This window comes from Apium graveolens, chromosome 9 (assembly GCF_009905375.1).
Source record: "Apium graveolens cultivar Ventura chromosome 9, ASM990537v1, whole genome shotgun sequence".
In the NCBI taxonomy this organism is placed as follows: Eukaryota; Viridiplantae; Streptophyta; class Magnoliopsida; order Apiales; family Apiaceae; genus Apium; species Apium graveolens.
The window spans coordinates 59,858,373-59,880,561 of record NC_133655.1 but is presented as its reverse complement, the minus strand read 5'-3'; positions in this window follow the sequence as shown (position 1 = coordinate 59,880,561).

Here is a 22,189-nt window from a genome sequence, read left to right as displayed (position 1 = left end):
CCCCTCAAAGAATCAGCAGTAGGAACGGTGCTGCTGCTATCAATAGTTCGGGATCTCTTAGGTGCCATTTAAACTGAGAAAAAGTGTTTAAGAGTTGTGTTTTGAGTGTAGGAGAGAGTTTGAAGTTGAAAGTATATGGGAGTGTATATGGAGGAGTTGTGTGTATATATAGGGTAGGAATTAGGGTTAAAATTAGAGTAGGAGTGGGGTTTGTGGGAGAGAAAATGTGGAATTGTGGTAGAGAAATCGTGGGTATTTATGTTTTTTAGGTTTTTCTGATTTTTTTGTGGGTTTTTATAAGGAAAAAAAAATTCTGGCAGAAGGGTCCTGAGTGGCCACCCAGGACTTCCAAGCGGGCACCCCAGACTCCGAGCGGCCGCCCAGGATTCCTGAGCGGGCGCCCAAGGGGTTTCTGGAAAAAAAAATTCTGCCCAATTTTCTGATTTTTTTGGGTTTTTTGGATATGGTACTAACTTCTAAAGGTTCCTAAAGGTTAAAGTCTTAGGTTGCCTCCCAAGAAGCGCTTCTTTTACATCATTAGCTTAACGTAGAGTACTCCGATCAAGTTGACAATAAAACGACACTAACCACTTTCCGGTTTGTTGTGTCCTCATAGTAATGCTTTAATCGTTGACCATTAACCTTGAATGCTTGGTCCGGATCATTCTCAAAAATCTCCACCGCTCTATGTGGAAACACAATTTTGACGATAAAAGGTCCAGACCACCTTGATTTCAACTTTCCAGGAAAAAGTCGGAGACGAGAATTGAATAAAAGAACTTGTTGCCCCGGCACGAATGACTTAAGAGATAGCTTCCTGTCGTGCCACCTTTTAACTTTTTCCTTGTATATTTTGTTGTTCTCATACACTTGAAGTCGAAATTTATCAAGTTCATTTAACTGAAGCATTCACTACTTCCCATCTGCATCTAGATCAAGGTTCAACTTCTTCAACGCCCAATAAGCCTTATGCTCAAGCTCCGCAGGTAAATGACATCCCTTACCATAAACAAGTTAAAACGGGGATATCCCAAGTGGAGTCTTGTATGCTGTTCTATAAGCCGAAACAGCTTCATCGAGCTTTAAAGACCAATCCTTCCTTGACGGACAAACAAATTTCTCCAGAATGCGCATGATCTCTCTATTAGACACTTCATCTTGACCATTCGTTTACGGATGATAGACAGTAGCAACACGATGATTCACATTGTAGCGCTGCATCATAGAAGTGAACTTACGATTGCAGAAATGCGACCCCTCATCACTTATGATTACCCGTGGCATTCCAAACATTGTGAACATCTGCTTATGGAGAAAACTCAACACTACCTTTGCATCATTCGTTGGTAGAACCTTGACTTCTACCCATTTTGAGACATAATCTACTGCCAGCAAGATGTACTGATTATTACAGGACGAGACAAATGGTCCCATAAAACCGATTCCCCAAACATCAAAGACCTCGACTTCAAGCATCACATTTAAAGGCATCTCATCCTTTCTAGTAAGATTCCCCACTCTTTGGCAACGATCACACCTTAAAATGAACTGATGCGCATCCTTAAACAATGTAGGCCAGAAAAAACCTGCTTGCAAAATAAGAGCTGCCGTCTTTTCACCACCATAATGTCCACCATAAACTGTGGAATGGCAGTCTCGTAATATCCCCTCCGTCTCACAGAATGGGATACATCTCCAGATGATCTGTTCAGCTCCCTGTCTAAATAAATATGGTTCATCCGACATGTACCACTTTACCTCATGCAGAAACTTCTTCTTTTCAGCTGCATTCATATTAGGAGGCATTATATTGCTGACAAGATAGTTCACAATATCTGTGAACCATGGCTCTTCCTCTTGAACTGCGAACAACTGCTCATCCGGAAAAGATTCGTTGATCAATGTCGTTTTATGTGAAGTCAAACCGGGATTCTCCAATCTAGAGAGATGGTCATCTACTTAATTCTCAGTACCTTTTCGATCCTTGATCTTTAACTCAAATTCCTGTAGAAAGAGCACCCAACGAATAAGTCTAGGCTTCGAATCCTTCTTTGAGACCAAATAGCGAATGGCAGCATGATCAGTGAATATTGTTATCTTTGTCCCAAGCAGATAAGATCGAAATTTTTTGAAACCAAAGACTATAGCCAAGAGCTCCTTCTCAGTAGTGGTGTAGTTCATTTGAGATCCATTTAGAGTCTTACTAGCATTATAGACCACATGAAAAAGATTATTCTTGCCATGCCCAAGAACTGCTCCCACTGCATAATCACTCGCATCACACATCATCTCAAAAGGTTATGTCCAATCAGGTGCTGTAATAATTGGTGCAGTTATCAAACTCTTCTTGAGAGTCTCGAATGCCGCCAAGCATTCATCATCAAATTTGAAAGGCACATCTTTCTCGAGCAAGTTGCACAACGGCTTAGATATCTTCGAGAAATCCTTGATGAAACGCCGATAAAAACCCGCATGACCAAGAAAACTACGGATTCCTTTCACAGAAATAGGTGGTGGAAGATTTTCAATGACTCCCACCTTGGCTTTGTCCACCTCAAGACCCTTGCTAGAGACTTTATGCCCAAGAATAATGCCTTCACGCACCATAAAGTGACATTTTTCCCAATTGAGCACCAAATTAGTTTCCACACACATTTTGAGCACCGAACGAAGATTATTCAAACATTCATCATACGAATGTCCAAAGACGGAGAAGTCATCCATGAACACTTCGACATTGTTTCCAATCATATCAGAGAATATAGCCATCATACATCTCTGAAAAGTGGCAGGTGCACCACATAAGCCAAACGAAACTCTGCGAAAAGCAAACGTGCCAAATGAACAAGTGAAGGTAGTCTTTTCTTGATCTTCCGGTGCAATGCAAATCTGATTATACCTCGAATAGCCATCCAGAAGACAAGAATACTCATGACCAGCCAACCTGTCAAGCCTCTGATCAATAAATGGAAGAGGGAAGTGATCCTTCCTCGTGGCTTTGTTCAACTTTCTGTAATCCATGCATACCCTCCATCCTGTGACTGTTCGAGTGGGGATGAGCCCGTTCTTCTCATTTGCTACCACAATTACACCTCTTTTCTTAGGTACACATTGCACGGGGCTCACCCAAGAACTGTGAGAAATAGGATATATGATTCATGTATCTAGCCACTTCAGAATCTTTTTCTTCACCACTTCTTTCATGATAGGATTAAGTCTTCGATGTTGCTCAATAGTCGGCTTACTACCTTCCTCTAGCAGAATTTTATGCATAGAGTACGAAGGGCTGATCCCTTTTATATCTGCTATAGTCCATCCGATGGCCGATTTGAATTCTCTCAAGATCCTTAAGAGCTTGTTATCCTCACTACCTGAAAGGTCAGATGCAATAATAACAGGCAAAGTAGATGCATCATCTAAAAAAGCATACCCCAAGTGTTCAGGCAATGGTTTAAGCTCCACAATAGGTGCTTCCTCAATAGATGGTTTGAGCTTTCCCTCAGCATTCTTGAGATCAGTAGTACCAAGAGATTCAAATGGCATGTCTAGCTTTCGCCTCCAAGGAGAAGCATTTAGATATTGTAGTTGCTCATTGCCATCCTCATCGTCACTGTCAAATTCCCCCACTAAGGCTTTCTCCAAGGCATCAGACATTAGCATATGATCAAGTTCTGAAGTTACCGCAGAATTAATCAAATCCACCTTTAAGCACTCCTCGTCTTCTGTAGGGAATTTCATCACCTTGAATACATTGAATGTCATATCCTGATCCTGCACCCTCATAGTAATTTCACCTTTCTGCACATCTATCAAGGTACGACCTATAGCCAAGAAAGGTCTTCCCAAGATTATGGGAATCTTCTTATCTTCCTCAAAATCCAAAATGACAAAGTCTGCAGGGAAGAAGAGCTTATCCACCTTTAGTAACACGTCCTCCACGATGCCTCGTGGGTATGTAATAGAACAATCAGCCAATTATAGAGACATGTAGGTGGGCTTTGGATCAGGAAAATTCAACTTTTTGAAGATAGACAATGGCATCAGATTGATGCTTGCTCCCAAATCGCACAGGCATTTGTCGAAAGACAACTTGCCAGTGGTGCAAGGAATGGTGAAGCTACCTGGATCTTTAAGCTTTGGAGGTAATTTTTGTTGCAGCACAGCACTGCACTCTTCCGTTAGAGCAACGGTATCAAGGTCATCCAGTTTCACCTTCCTTGAAAGAATACTCTTCATGAATTTTGCATAACTAGGCATTTGCTCCAGAGCCTCAGCAAAAGGTATGTTGATATGAAGTTTCATGAACACCTCCAGAAACTTACTGAACTGCTTATCCAGCTTTTGTTGTTGCAATCTCTTAGGGAAAGGTGGTGGAGGATAAAGCTGTTTCTCCCCTGTATTACCCTCAGGCAGAGTGTGTTCAATAGTAATCTTCCTTGGTTCCTCCGCTTTCTCCTTTTGCTTCTCTTCTTCCTCCATAACTTCAGCTTCTCCATCTTTTGCTTTTTCAGCATCAGCAACTTTTCCAGACCTTAAGGTAACAGCCATTACTTGTTCCTTAGCTTCCTTCCTACCTGGCACTTCAGTATCGCTAGGAAGTGTGCCAGGTTGATTTTCCAAGGTCTTGATAGAAATAGCCTGACTTTTGCACAACAGCTTGAGCTTCTCAAAATCAGCACTAGAAGGTAGAGTAGCACCTCCTTGTTGAGGATATGATTGCCTTTGAGCGTAATGCTGTGGTTTGCTGGAATCTAGGTGGATTAAACTGTTTACTTACACCTTGCTGATATGGTTGCTGAATAGCATTCTGATTATTGCTCCAGCTGAAATTGGGATGATTTCTGTTGTTAGGATGATAAGTAGCTGGCACAGGCTGCTGCAGTCGCTAATAATTGTTCACATACTGAACAGATTCATTAACATGAGAACACTAATCTGTAGCATGAGAACCTGCACAAAGCTCACAGACCATAGCTATCTGATTGACTCCGTAGTTGGCTAAAGAATCGACCTTCAAAGACAGCGCTTGGAGCTGCGCTGCAATAGCTGTAGCTGCATCAACTTCCAGAATACCTGCTACCTTCCCATGCATCATCCTTTGAGTTGGGTTTTGATGCTCATTTGCAGCCATAGTTTCAATAAGATTATAAGCCTCAGTATAGCTTTTGGCCCACAAGGCGCCTCCAGCTGCTGCATCGAGCAAGGGCCGAGATTGGGCCCCCGAACCATTATAAAAACCAGTGATCACCATCCAGTCAGGTATACCATGATGTGGACACTTTATCAACATCTCCTTGTAGCGCTCCTAAGCTTGGCACATAGATTCTGTTAGTTGATACGCAAACTGAGTAAGAGCACTCCTCATAGCTGCAGTCTTCGCCATTGGATAGAATTTCACCAGAAACTTTTGCGCAAGATCTTGCCAAGTAGTGATGGACCCAGCTGGCTCAGAATGTAACCAGTCCTTAGCTTTATCACTCAGAGAGAATGGGAAAAGCCTCAGATTGATATCCTCATCAGTCACACCATTATATTTGAAAGTACTACAGATCTCGACAAAATTCCTAATATGCATGTTGGGGTCTTCAGTTGCAGCACCTCCGAAAGAAACAGAATTCTGCACCATCGGAATAGTGCCCGGCTTGATTTCAAAAGTATTAGCCAGAATAGCCGGATGAAGGATGCTTGACTGAATGTCATCAATTTTAGGCCGAGAAAAGTCCATAAGAGCTGGATCTGCTGCTGGAACTATACGATCACCCATGATTACTGGCTCTTTCTGCTCACTCTCTTTATCCGAATCTTCAAAATCTATCTTTTCTGGAATATCAAGAACTGAGTCTGTCTCCTCAGCAGTATCTAAAGTTCTCTTGCGAGTGCGAGAACGTGTTTGCATAAATGCTCGCTAATGTACCTGAAACACAACCGAAAACAATAAGTAACACGTCTTAATCAATGAGTCCTAATGACCACTGATGGCAAGTACATAAACTAAACAAATACGCCGAGTCCCCAGCAACGGCGCCAAAAACTTGTTAGGCACAAAACATGCGCTAATAATTCACGCAAGTATACACGTTCGCAAGTAATATAGAATAAATTCTAGTTCGTTCCCACAGAAAATCAGACTAATTATGTTCAATTAACACTTACTCACCAATGTATGATTACTTTTCAATGTCAAGACAATAACACTTAAATTTTGATTAACTAATTATTACCTACAATTAAATACGAGAATTAAACACTTAATTGACACTTGAATTAACAATATTAAACACACATGGGATCATAACTTTATTACTACTTCCTTCAATAGTTAATGTTATTACCCTTAGCATGAAACAGTGATGATATTAATCGAACAACACGAAACTGATAAAAGCCAACTTTCGTTGTACTAATACCATTCTACCAAACATCCACAATCAAGATAGAAGTTGAGTAGGCATCAATTATGTTGAGACCCTATATGTCTACAGAATTTGACAACATAACGATTGTAGCACAAGTTATTCTGTATGATTACATAGGGCAAGTAAAACGGTTAGAGTTACCCACTAATCATGCATACACATACATGAACCTATGCTAGCATGGCAAGTTCTAAACCTCGAGATCCACCATCGCTTCACAAGAGATTAACAGAATATCTTATATGTTTACGACGCACAGAAGACGAATAAGCGCAACCTATGCTAGATATCATACAATCATCACACACTAAGGTACTAAACAACTAACTAAAGAAATCCATAGTAAATCCGTTATGACCCCATGATCATGATTAGCCCATGACGGAACTCATCGTCACCATGGGTTCATATGAAAACATGATAATAACACACAATATAAACTAATAAAAACACTTATTAAAACCAAAGTACGTCACAAGAGTAATAAGGTTCAAAATAAAGAAAACTAGCATCCACTGATACAACGAATAAAAGAATCACAAGAAAACGTATGCTTCCTCTTCTTCGTTGTGATGTGCTAAAACGGTCTTCTTCCTTCTCTCCTTGCTCCTTGCTTGATACCACCCTTTTTTGAAATGTCTCTGAGAACTACTTATATAGAAGCCCACAAGAACCAGCCATCTCAGAAGTCCATCAGAATAAGGATTTATAAAAATCAGAATTAATTTTCTCACCCCTGAGCGGCTGCCCCAGATTCCTAAGCGGGCGCCCAAGCTCCTAAGCGGCCGCCCCAGACTCCTGAGCGGGCGCCCAAGAGCCTTCTGGAAAATTTTGAATTATGCTCCTGAATTTGCTGCGTTCTGCCCCAATTTTCCACAACCAATGGCAAGCAATTCCCTAGGCTTATTTCTGATGAATTCTTCCTACATACGCAAGTTATACCCTGAAATGCAAAAACACTAGAAAAACGCATCAAATACACAAAATATCTAATTTCAAAACATTAATTCAAGCCATTTTAAGACGTTCTAAGTGGTATAAAATGCCACTTATCAGGGGAGGATCCAGTTCTAGAGATCAACTTCCATCTGCAAGGAAGTGGACTAAAGCACATACACCTGATTTAATCATTTGAGATCCTAAAGCAGGTGTCAGAACTAGAACTTCAACTTCAAATGAATGTCTCTATCATTATTTTCTATCTCAGGAAGAACCAAAGAAAATGGAAGAAGCTCTTCAAGATGCTGATTGGGTGCAAACAATGTAGGAAGAGTTAAATGAATTTGAAAGAAATAAAGTCTGGACCCTAGTACTAAGACCAAAGAACAAATCAGTTGTTGGTAAAAATTGGGTGTTTAGAAACAAAACTGACAGTGATGGCATAATTACAAGGAATAAAGCAAGACTGGTTGCTAAAGGCTACTCTCAACAAGAGGGTATTGATTATGATGAAACATTCGCACCAGTTGCTAGATTAGAAACCATAAGGATCTTTTTGGCTCATGCTGCTCACAAGAAGTTTAAAGTCTTTCAAATGGATGTAAAAAGTGTTTTTCTCAATGGAGAATTAGAAGAAGAGGTATATGTTGAACAACCTCCAGGCTTTGTAGATCCTAAATTTCCCAAACATGTCTACAGGATTGACAAAGAACTTTAAGGCCTTAAGCAAGCTCCAAGAGCATGGTATGAGACTTTAGATCAATTCCTTCTGGAAAGTGGATTTCATAGAGGCACAATTGACAAGACTTTATTCTACCTCAACCATGGAAATGACTTACTTTTGGTACAGATATATGTTGATGATATCATATTTGGTTCTACTAATTCCAAACTGTGTGAGAAGTTTGCAAAGCTAATGTAGACAAGATATCAAATGAGTATGATGGGAGAACTCATCTATTTTCTGGGCCTTCAAGTCAAGCAAACTGCAGAAGGCACTTTTATCTGTCAATCCAAGTATACCAGAAATATACTGAAGAAATTTGGAATGCAAGATTGTACAACTGCATCCACTCCTATGGCCACTACAACCAAGTTAGATAAGGATACTGGTAAATCAGTAGATATTACTAACTACAAAGGTATGATTGGCTCCTTACTCTATCTAACTGTAAGTAGACTTGATATCATGTATGCTACTTGTCTTTGTGCAAGATTTCAGGTTGATCCAAGAGAACCTCACTTATTAGATGTGAAAAGAATTTTCAAGTACCTTAAGGGTACAGCTGATCTAGGATTGTGGTATCCTAGGGAATCAGATTTTAAGCTAATTGGTTACTCAGATGCAGATTTTGCAGGATGCAAAATAGACAGGAAAAGCACTAGTGGAAGCTGCCAATTTCTTGAAGGTAGATTGGTTTCTTGGTTTAGCAAGAAACAAAAGTCAATTTCCACATGAACTGCAGAAGCAGAATATATTGCTGCAGGAAGCTGTTGTGCATAGATTCTTTGGATGAAGAATCAGTTACTGGATTATGGGTTACAATTTTCTAAAATCCCTATTTACAGTGATAATCAAAGTGCTATTGCTATGACAGGTAATCCAGTTCAACGCTCAATGACAAAGCACATCAGCATTAGGTACCATTTCATAAGGGAACATGTGGATGAAGGTGTAGTGGAATTGCATTTTGTTCCAACAGATCAACAGCTAGCAGATATCTTCACAAAACCACTATGTGAAGCTACTTTTATAAGATTGGTAAATGAACTTGGAATGGTTTCAGGTTCTTTCTCTAAATCTGCTTAGTTTTTGTTCTCATGCATCAAACTTTATTATCATTTTTTATAGATTGTAGTATTTATATGTAATCAGTGCTTAATTTGAAAATTCATTAAATGCTGATTGTTATCTGATGTGGATTTATATACTATGATAAGTGTTTTGAATGTTCTGTGGCTATTCAATCCAATGAGGATAACTGTGCTAGATGCTGACCTAGTAGTCTTTAACATACTAGAAATCCCATATTTGTATTAGTTTTTTATGTGGAAACACATTAACACAAGTAGATTCAGATATTGAGCTTAGTCAAGCTTACTTTGTATATCTTCTTACTAAGTCACAAACTAGTTTCTTGTTTCTTATCTATCAAATTCTGATGTCAGTAAATCTTAAGAATGAACTAAGTGCTGATAAGCCTCACTTATCAAAAGAAAAGAAAAGAAAAGAATAAAATTCAGGTACTCCTTTGAGATCTAGAGTAAAAATATGGAAGGGAAGACCCAAGTGCATTGCTGGTATTAAGTAATATGCATTAGAAAAGCAAAAAAAATTCTTGGAGACTTTTCACACTCTATGATTACTGGAGAAATACTCTGATAACAACATAAATTCTGATAAGCATCCGTGACTCACTTACATTGAGAAGCCACTGTAAAAAGGAATTTCAAAAGATGCATAAAATGAGCATAAACAGTTGAGGTGGACTCATGCATAAATTTGTTCTATAGTAGACATCATGACTGATGACAGATTTTAAGCATTTTTCTGAGTTATGCCTTATTTCTAAGATGTACTGAAGTTGATCAGACTTTAATCTTTATCTGATATTTTTCTGAATGCACACACTTTCACTCCATATGAATGATGAAAATTATTGTGGTGATTAAGTTGTTTTTGACAAAAAGTTAAGTGTCATTTGAATTAATTTTGAGGACAAGTTCTAATGGAAGTTCTGATGATTAAACTCTGAGGAAAACAAGTCAGTATTTGTATGAAGAATCACAAAAAAGATATTCACTTTTTGAGTATAGAAGCCATGTTCTGATGACTGTTAAAATCTGATATAAGTTAATTTCTGATATTAAATCCTGATGGAATCTTTGATGCTTACGTGGCATTTTTCTTTACTTGACTTATTTGTGGTAAAATCTGAAACAGTCATATTTAAATCAGAATAAATTTGGGTGAGATAAAAACAGTCATAATCATTATGGGTTAGTGGTTAACGTGTATGTCCTGAAAAACTGCATGTGCACAGTAATTATTGCTTATTTTACGTGCCCATTAACTCCTGCTCTAACAGTTTATTGACTATTCACATGGTGCCAGGTGTGAAGTGTATCCCATGTTTCAAAAATATAACTGTTGAGTAGAGAAAGTATATATATGGGAGTTAAAAGATTTTCTAATATTTTACTTACTTTTGTATTCTTAATCTCTTGAACTTTCTCTCTCGCTCTAATATTCTCTGAAGCATTTTCTTTCAGGACTTTTAACAAACACTTTGCAAACACTTTTTTTCACTTATTTTCTTACAGAGATGGCACCAAAAGATGTAATTTTCAATGGGGCTAAGCTTGTTCCTAACAACTACTCTGCCATTCTTAGCAAGACTGAAGCTCCATCGAAACTTCACTTCATTCACGATTTTCTCGCTAATTCTGATATTGGGTACGCTCTGACCCAACCTGATGCAGTCTCTCGAACTCAAGTGATGGAGTTCTGGAGAAGTGGAGTATATGATGATGGTGGTGCTCAAGGGTCCCCAAGTATTATCTTTTCATCAGGGGAGGATGAGCATGTCGTGATATTGGCTACGGTTCGACAAGCACTGCAGCTGCCTGAGAACTGCGTTTACTCTACTGTTGAGGAGCCAGTTCTTCAAAATATGATGGCCAGTCTGGGGTATTAAAAGATATTGGCAAATCTGGGTCAATTGAAGAGACCTTACATAAGGAGGGAATGGAGTTTCTTCTTTGACTACATTACCAAGGCTTTTGCAAACAAATGTTCTAACTTCGATGCAATCCCCATATTCAGTCAACAAATCGGGTATGCTCTCATTAATCAAACTGATTTTAATTATGCAAGTGTTGTCTTAGGTTTCATTGGGGATAGGATGAAAGAAGACAGAAATACTATTTATTTTGCTAGATTCTGTCAGCTTATTTATAGTTTTTGTTGTGATGATAAGCCTCAATCAGCTAGTGAATTAATTCCATCATTCAGACTAGCTAAAAGAGCTTTTAATGACTTATTATCGATTGATAATAAAAAGGCTGTGTTAAGACCCCTTTGAGTTCCTTTATCTGTCAAACAAGCCTTAATAATCTATGATCCAGTTAAATACACTGCACTCTATCCTGATGTCCAACCATCAGTGTAACAACCCAAATTCGGGGTCAAGATTTGATGTCACGAAACAATCTTTACATAAAATAAAAGAATGTTCAATTAACCCCTTTAATCCGGATCGTTTACAGGTTATGGTATGAAACAAGAATCTAATCTTCTACAACTTTCAACAACTAAAATACAAATGAGAATACCTTTGTCCTAACGTTCTTGTCATATTCCTCTAATTTCTTCAACTTCTCGTAGCGGCGATTTCTCTAACTTCTGCTGCCTATCAAAGCTATTCACTTTTATTCTTATCTGTTTCTGGCAAAAATAAGAATTTACAAAGCAAGAGTGAGCCAAAAATGCCCAACAAGTATATAATTTGAGTTTCAAGCCTTAATATCAAAAGAAAAACTTCCGGACAAAATCTTAAAACAATTTTAAACAATTATATTTATTTGAGTGAGTTGAGCAAATAAACGTTGGTTGTCACCAGCCTTTAACTAAAATCCAAACATGACAAGCGATTCCCCGGTTCATTTCCTGAATAAGGGTTTTGTCCGGTTTTAGAATCATAAAACCATTCGAGAGAGAATGCCGTTAATGGAGATCAACAATAAATTAGACTGGACACTAGAAACCAATATATGCACTATAACCTGCTGATCAGTCAGGATACAGTGTTGATTTATACCCAACTGCATAGACCCAACCAACATATGGGGTACCCAGGCAACTATGGGCTAAGGGTCCAGTTCATCCCTGACCCATAGGATCCAGCTTATCACTGGTCCTAATAGTAACCATCAAGCCCGTAGAGTATTTTGATATCAAATCATTTTGATTTCAAAACATCCCAAATTAGGGTTCGCAAATAACCCAAACGAATGGGTAATTGCTGCGAAATATAAAACAGTTAACTATTCTGAACTTAGAATAGGAGCGAATAAATATTTGCAGTATTTAAGGAGAAAGGTTAGGAATACTTGCAGTATTTAAAAGAAAATCAAGAATATTAGCCTAAATAAGCTTTAACCGTTATTATTGGTTGACTTTGGTTCGACTTGAATATTCGGCTTTACCGTCAAACTACTATCCCATTTTGGATACGATCCCAACACTCAGGCCTTTCAATTTAGAACTTCGTTGACCTCAACGTCTAATCACTAGATCGTTCCTAGTCCGATGTCGATACTCGGGTTTTTCCGTCTAGGACCTACAGGGTTGAAATACCCTAATTCAGATAATCGCTTAAGCTTAACATCAAATCGCTATCATATTTTACCCATACGATTTCATAACCAATTTCATATTTATATTTATTATCGAAATACACATAGCAATTATGGTTCACCTCTTCGAAACTCGGTTCGGTATTTATTTTCGGAAAATACATATATTCGTCATTTTGAAAAATAGGGCAATCGATTATTTGTAAATTATTTTGTCTCAATCTCACTTAAGTTCATATAATATAACTACATATATTGTTATTCGACGTCTCCGATAATTATAGGTTACGTTCCTGTATTTTCGGAACTGATTTCCCGAAAATCGGGCACCGTCTCCTCTATTTATCGGCCTACCCGTCGAAACAATTCGACGTCAATCCACAATAACAATCCAATCACAACAACAATAACCAACCACCATTCGCAATCCCAATCACCGATACAATTCAGTTATTATTTAGTGTTATTTGTATCTTATTTTTTGTTTCGTTCCGAAATTAATTTCTCAACTAATTTCATTTATTTATAATTTAGGACTCAGATTAAAATCATCATTCTCCACCGTCGGCGGTAAAATTCGCGGGTACCCGATTAAATTTGGGTTTCAAAACGCTGAATTCTACCGATTAATTTAACTTTTTTCCCGCGTAACTTTATTTATTTCACGAAACCTTAATCAGATAATCCTGCATAAATTAATAAAATATTATTATTATAAATTCCAATCAACCAACATCACGCGCCCACGCGCACACAAAGGAAGAACACAACCATGACCCGAAGAACAGAGAATCAGGCAACAACAACAAATCACAGACGGTAATAAGGAAGCACAGGGGAACACGACACACACTGGACACACGCAAATGCATACAGGGACATAGTTAATACACACACACGCACCGCCCACTCGCCACCATCTCGCCGAAAAATCCGAGGAGAGGCGGCGGTTCAAGGCTACACACACACACACAAACTGTATACACCCACACAACTATACATACACAAACTGTATACACGCACAAATTGATACACGCCGGAAAAACAGTACGGCACCGGAGAAAATGCAGCAGTGCTTAGCAGAGAGAGAAGAAACATGGGAAAATGGGGGGGGATGAGAATACGGGAGAGATTGATTGAGAGAGAAACAATCAGGAGAAATTTAATTGAGAGTGCGAAGAGAGAGATCGAGGAGAGAGACATGAGCGATTGAAATTAACAGGAGAGGGATAGAGAGCTGTAGAAAATGATAAGCATGATTGTGTCTATCTGTTCCTTATTCCTATTTTATTACCCAATTTTGACACCGAATTCTAATTTTTAACGATACATTTTTATTTTTCTTTGCGTAATATGCACATTGGAGTAAATCTAAAATAATCTCAAATTTCCCAAAATATTTAGAAGCTAATAGAATAACATTCCAAAATTTTTGAATTATTTTTGAAATACACATTACGCCCGCATTTTAATGAACTAACGAGTAAACGTGCGAGGGAATAAAAGCTCGAAGATTACCGGAATAATTTTAAAGTCCTCTAATTATTCTAAACTTAATAAAATATGGATTTCATAATTTTTAAAGAATTTTGGAATTTAAATACTGATTTTACAATTGAATGAAATCAGAAAATTATTTAAAGATAAATAATCAATAAAATATTGATTTCTAAATTTTATAAACTCCTAAAAATAATAAGTAAAATTATAAAACAATAAAATTAATTTTAGAAACAATTTTAGCATTTATAAGAATAAATATTCAATAAAATTACTTTAAAATGAATTAAATTCATAAAGCTCGATAATTAATTATAAAATTAATCTTCGCGTCCAACAAATCACAAACAATTAATAATACAGCAACACATAGCCGACAACCCCATCACATAATTTATTTATTTAATAATTCAATAATTACATAATATTTCCCAGACATTACATCCTTCCCCCCTTAAAAGGATTCTGTCCTCAGAATCATGCTAAGAAACAGACCATGATGTTTTCCAAGTATCTTTCTTATAATTTCTCAGTTCTCATCACCTTAATCACAACTCAACGGTCTTTTACCGTCATCAAATCTATCAGTTGCTTATGCAACCCCTAACTCAATCTTTACTTCATACATTTGGAGCTAAATTAATCTTCGTAGTCATACACACATAAATGCCTTATGGACTCGTTACACCTGTGACAACAATCGTTTTATCTATCTCACTATTTCAAAGGACTAACTTAATTTACACTAACCTTCTTTTCTGTCTAATTTCAATAATTCGTGTTCATGAACTTTCTATTTTCACTGACTGTTCTACTCTACTTCTCATGTCTTCTTATGTTCAGTTAGTCTGGCATATACTCATTTTCTAATCAAATTCGAGAATCTTTAATTTGTCCCTTGCACTTTCCATCCGTTTGCGCCCGATATACTGAGCTCATGGCGTCTGATGCTTCAAAATGTTCTAGATCTATTCAAAAACTAAAATTTAAAGGAAAATCTTGGCCATTGCATTTAACTCGCCACTTTGGGGTATACTTCAATTTCTTTTCAATCACTATCAATTATATTCATCGAGCGAGAATCTCTTACTCTCTGAAAGAAGATTAATTTGGAACGGAATGAATCAGAACTTCATTCAAAAACCCGGTCTCTTGGTACTAATACTTATTTTGTTATCCTATCAAATTAGATATCAATACGAACTTCGATGCTCACAATGTTCCATACTGAAGTCAACATCAATCATCTACATTAATACCACCTTTGATATCTAACAACAAAGTAAGTATCAGCATAACCCAGAAGACGGAACAAAACCTATTCTTTAATTTCTAATTTTTTTTTCAATTCCTTTATCCATTTTCCAACGATCTTAGTGACATTCACTCTTTCTTTCATACCTTAGACATCTGTCTCCAAATGGATCTTGCTTGGTTGGTAATTAGTCATGCTTCCGTAGCTCATAGTCTATTATGACCAGAATTCATACCTTTGAAGCTTAGAATGCAGCTGCTACTTTTCAACCCTCCGCAGGCATATCTTTCAACATTTAACTTGGTCTTCCTTAGTCCTTCAATTAGCAAGGATGTTATCAATAAATACAATTATACTATCCAAACACTCATGGTACAATATGCTCGTTTAACCCTCGGAAATGACGGGTACATCATATCACTGGAACTCATGCTGCCCATATCTTACTCTAAACACAGCCTTTAGGGTGACCTCAAGTTTACAATTTCTGATGGTCGATGCATAATTTTATACCTCAATTTTTCTTTTTCTTATGATCACTTTTGTGCACAGCGTAAAACACTCTTTATTTCATTATTCTTTCATTCCACATTTCTGAAGTTTTCCTTCACTCATTAGTTCATACCTATTGAGTTATACGATACAGGGCTTTTGACACCAGCTTGACTCGGTGCAGAATCCGACGAGAAATTCCTACCTCATTCCCTGAGATAATCTTTGTAAAGCATTCGTTCGAACCTCCGGAACTTCACTTTAATTTTAAAGAATTCTGACATAAGATTCATTATAACGTACTTTTCTAGCAGTTCGCCATTAATACCTTTGTCTAATCACTCCTATTTGCACGCATTTTTGGAACAAATTCATATCTCCAACTATCGGCATTTCACCTCATTCTCCTGACAATTCTGGCACAACCCACGTTCCCAACTTGCATATTTCCTGGATTATTTTATAAAATTTCTTTATCATCCTTTTCATTCCACTTCTTTTTTTTATTATTTCTCCATTCTCATTAATTATTATCTCTTTTAAACATAACGAATTTCTTTTTCTTAGTAATATTAATCTGTTTATTATTGGATAAGTCATTTCTGGAATTCATACTGGAATGAAGGCTGTTATTTGTAATATTTAATTTCTTACTAACAGAATTATCGAATTTCATCGGTAGCTACTTTCTTATCCTTGCTTAACGTATCACAGATCGCGTGTTTGACTTCTCTTCATTGACCAACATCTCTGATAGGGATAAATAAATCCTGATTGTGTAATTAAATATTACATTGATTATACAAGGTGTGGGCTGCTAGGCCCAATAAGAATATGTATGATATTCAGACCAGAAAGGTTAACATGTTGATCAGGCCTGATGGACCAGATCAGGCCTGATGGAACAAAGAAGGCCCAAACCCCTGATTATTTATTAATTTCGTAATTAATTAATAAGGGAGAAAAACAGCTATTAAGATAAGTCCTAGTGGGGATATAAATCCTTGTAGATTGGCCTCCAAGGAACCTCGTAGGATAAGGAATCAGCTTCCTACTTCCTAGGACTCCTAAGTCCATCCTAATTCAGAGACTTGACCACCAAGTCTCATATACCAAGTCCAATTCAAGGACTCCCACATCTATATAAGGGGCTTCACTCCACAGATCAGAACTACATTTTTTGGCTTGATTCTCTAATTCACAGAGATACATAGGCAACTCGTAAAGGCAGAGTTAAGCTACAAAACATGAGAGCAGCCATTAAAGGCCTTGATCTCACGTTTCTTAGTAATAAATACAACAATTATATATACTAGTTTTTAATCCATAATATTTGGCGCCGTCTGTGGGAACATCGAACAACAACAACCATGGCGAGAACACGGAGAACAATTAGAGCTTTGGAGGAAGGAACACCATCGGGGACAACCCAGGTGATTTCGTCAACCGTGGAGATACCCCCTCACTCAACTTATGCACCTACCCAAGGGGAAGCCTAGATAGGGGCGACTCAACCTCAACCACAAGGGACGATTCCTCCGGCTATTCAAGGTATGAATCCCCAAGTTCAACAACTACATGCACCTGTGAACTCTCGACCCATTGGGTACGAGTATTCAACTGTTGTGACCACTAACCCCCTTATGGGATGCCCCTTCACCCTGAGGTTGGAGGAAGTGGACATGCTGGACGGAGTGAAAGCATGTTGCAGCTCCAGGATAGGGCAGGGAAGTACATAAAGGTGGAAGAAAGCATGAGGAAGACCGTAGTGAGTAATAAGCCCACTAGAGGTAAGAAGCGGAAAACTGATCTAGAGTATATCGCTAAGGACAAGTATCCTAGAACCGAATAAAATCCTGATTCAACCCCCAAGAAGGGAGGACCTGGGCAAAAGTTCACCGAGTACGCTAAGCTGAATGCTCCTAGAATCCATATCTTGATGGAAATCGAGAAAGATCGAGATATTCGTTGGCCTAAGCCCCTGAAGGCTGATCGTGCCAAGCTAGACAAGGGCAAGTATTGCAGATTTCACAAAGATATTGGTCATGACACCGATGAGTATAGGCAGCTGAAAGATGAAATTGAGTTCCTCATTCGAAAAGGAAGATTGAACAAATACACTGGAGAAGGAGGGGATAGGAATAACAATGGAAGGAAGAACTTTAAAGATCGTAGGAGGGACCAAGACGATCAGGGGCGGAATCCCCAGCTTAGAGGACTGGTTATAAACATAATTTATGGAGGGCCACGACCTCGAGGGCCTGTGATAAACACAATCTTTGGAGGACCAACTGCTGCTGGATTGTCCAGAAACTCCAGAAAAGCATATACTAGAGAGGTTATGCATATTGTTGGAGAAGCCCCGAAGAGGGCCAGGACAAAAGTAACGTTGGCTTTTGATGATTCTGACCTAGAGGGTGACCCGTTGGTCATAACACCGATAATAGGAAATAGCCCGGTCAAGAGGGTCCTTCTGGATAATGGTGCTTCAGTGGATATCTTACTTCATGACGCCTTTCTAAGAATGGGGTATAACGACTCCCAATTGACCCCAACCGACATGCCAATATATGGATTTGCAGGAGTGGAATATCCTGTGGAAGGGATAATCAAGTTGCCAACCACCATAGGTCAGGAACCAAGGCAAGCAACGCAGATGTTGGACTTTGTGGTGGTAAAGGCTAGTTCAACTTATAATGCTATCATGGGAAGAACAGGGATACATGCCTTCAAGGCAGTCCCTTCTTCCTACCATTCAGCTATGAAGTTTCCCACCCGGAACGGGATTGGAGATGAGAGAGGAGATCAAAAAATGGCAAGAAGCTGTTATGTAGCCTCTTTGAGGGCAGATGGAGTTGGGGGGCAGGTTCTTCCTATTGAAAATATGGATGTCTGAGAAAATGATGAGAAGAGAGGAAAGCCAGCAGAAGACTTGGTGTCGATTCCTTTAGACCCCGAGAATCCTAAGAGGATGACTTTCATTAGAGCCACATTAGAGGAGCCCCTTAGAGGGAAGTTGGTGAGATTTTTTGCAAGAAAATAGTGATCTGTTTGCATGGTCAGCAACTGATATGCCAGTCATATACCCGGAGCTGATTACTCACAAGCTAAACGTGGACCCAAACCGGAAGACAGTAAAACAAAAGAAAAGAAACTTTGCCCTGGAAAGACAAGAGGCTATAAAATAGGAAGTAGAGAAGCTCTTAGAGGCTGATTTTATTGAGGAGATTCAATTTACGGAATGGTTAGCAAACCCTGTAATGGTGAAGAAGGCCAATCGAAAGTGGAGGATGTGTATAGACTTCACTAATCTGAATGATGCATGCCCTAAAGATTGTTTTCCGTTGCCAAGAATTGATACTTTGATTGATGCCACTGCTGGGCATGAAATGTTGAGCTTCATGGATGGATTTAGAAGATACAATAAGATTAAGATGCACAAGGATGACATTCCAAAGGTATCATTCATCACTGACTTTGGTGTTTATTGTTATCTTGTTATGGCATTTGGTCTTAAGAATGCAGGAGCCACCTATCAAAGGTTGGTAAATAAAATTTTTAAGGATCTTATTGGTAAGACTATGGAAGTCTATGTTGATGACATGTTAGTCAAGAGTCTAGTAAAGACTGATCATATAACCCATTTGAGGGAAGCTTTTGAGGTCCTGAGGTACCACAAGATGATGTTAAATCCTACAAATTGTGCTTTTGGAGTAGGATCTGGAAAATTTTTGGGATTGATGGTCTCCAAGAGAGGGATAGAGGCTAACCCCGATAAAATAAAGGCAATCCTGGACATGGAACCACCAAAAACTGTCAAGGATGTTCAGAAGCTCACAGGAAGGGTTGCTGTACTGGGACGATTCATCTCCAAGTCAGGAGACAAGTGCTTATCATTCTTCAAGTCACTAAAGAACATTAAGGACTTTGTATGGAATGAGGAAAACCAGAAGGTATTCGAAGAATTAAAGAAGTATATGGCCTAGGCCCTGTTGTTGGCCAAGCCAGCCTTGAATGAAGTTTTATTCTTGTACTTAGCCGTTTCAGAAAGTGCTTTGAGCGCTGTATTGGTTAATGAGGAATTGAAAATCCAAAAACCCATATACTATGTCAGCAAAATTCTGCATGGTGCTGAGTTGAATTATTCAACTATTGAGAAATTTGCTCTAGCCTTGGTGATGGCTTCAAGAAAGTTACGTCTCTACTTTCAGGCTCATCAAATTGAGGTGCTAACAAATCAGCCCCTGAGAAATATCATTCACAGTCCCAAGGCTAGTGGGAGGTTGATCAAGTGGGCAATAGAGCTGGGAGAGTTCGACATTAAGTACAAGCCATGGACAGCAATAAAAGCCCAGACACTAGCTGACTTCGTGGTGGAATGTACCATAGCCAACCAAGAAGTCGGGGGGCAGGAAGATACCATACCTCAAGACAAGGAAGTTGATAATGGGGACAAAGAGAAGGATGATAAGGAGAAAGAATATTGGGTTCTCTATTTTGATGGAGCATTAAAAACAAACTCAAGTGGAGCAGGATTGGTTTTACAAAGCTCTGATGGGTTCTTGATTGAGTATGCCATGAAATTAAACTTCCCAACCACAAATAACGAGGTAGAGTATGAAGCCCTGATAGCTGGCCTTGGCCTAGCTGGGACACTTAGAGTCAAAAACTTAAAAGTCCGTGGAGACTCGAAGCTGATCATATCCCAGGTAAAGGGAGAATTTGAGGCAAGGGATGATATGATGGCTAAGTATGTCCGCCTAGTAAGGGCTGTGATGACCCAATTCAATGAATGCCATATTGAGCACATTCCAAGGGAGGAAAATGCTAAGGCAGATGCATTATCAAAGTTTGCTTCATCCGAGATAGAAGAAAATTCAGGAAGTGTGTACTTTCGTGTTTTGAAGACATGAGGCATAGATGTTAAGCTTGTAGCTCCTATAGGCCTGGGGACGCCATGGATAGATCCCATTAAGGCCCACATTCAAACCGGTTGGTTGCCAAACGATGCAATTGAAGCACGGAAGTTAGTTGTTCGGGCACTAAGGTACTCTTTGATAGATGGTATTCTGTATAAAAGATCTTTTGTGGTTCCTTACTTAAGGTGTCTCAGGCCCGATGAGGCACGCTTGGCTCTTGAAGAAGTGCATGAAGGTATTTGTGGGCAACACTTGGGGGGCAGGGCCTTGGCTCATAAGATAACCGGTTTAGGCTTCTATTGGCCAGAAATGATGGCTGATGCCAAAGGATATGTGAAGAATTGTGATCGCTGTCAAAAGCATGCACCTGTTGTTAGACAACCCCTCGAGATGCTGACCTCTATCAACTCCCCCATTCCCTTTTTTTATGTGGGGAATGGATATTCTAGGGCCTTTTCCTATGGCCACGGCACAAAGGAAGTTCCTGATTGTAGCCATTGATTATTTCACTAAGTGGATTGAAGCCAAACCCTTGGCCAAAATCACAACTAAGCAGGTTGCACAATTCCTGTGGGAAAATATTATGTGCCGGTATGGGATTCCCCGTATCCTAATCACCGACAATGGAACACAATTCAACAACGAGGAATTCAAGAAGTACTGTGAAGAAAATGAAATTGAGTTACGGTTCACCTCTGTGGCTCACCCACAAGCCAATGGGCAAGCGGAGGTAGCAAATCGAGTAATCCTGGATGGACAAAAGAAAAGGATCGAGAAATCGAGGAATAATTGGGTGGATGAGATACTTCCAATACTATGGGCCTATATGACTACCTGTAGAGTCACGACTGGAGCAACTCCCTTTTTGTTAGCATATGGGGCAGAAGCAGTTGTTCTCGTAGAGATATCATATTCCTCTCCCAGGATTCAAGCTTTCAATGCTAAGGAGAATGAGGAAGGACAAAGGTTAGCCCTGGACTTAATTGATGAAATGCGAGATGAGGCACATGCGAAGATAGTGGAATATCAGAAAAAGCTTCATTCTACTACAACCTGAAGGTTAAAGAAAGGTTTTTCAAACAAGGTGAACTAGTCTTGAGGAAGATAGAAGCTTCCGATGTAGGACAGAAAGGGATGCTTGCCCCGAATTGGGAAGGGCCATACAAAGTCAAGAGTGTTCAAGGTAGAGGAACCTACAAGCTGGAGACTATGAATGGTTTTGAAGTCCCAAGAACTTGGCATGCACAAAACCTGAAGGTTTACTACGTGTAGGGCAACTGAATACGATTCTCACTTGTCAAGATGACAAG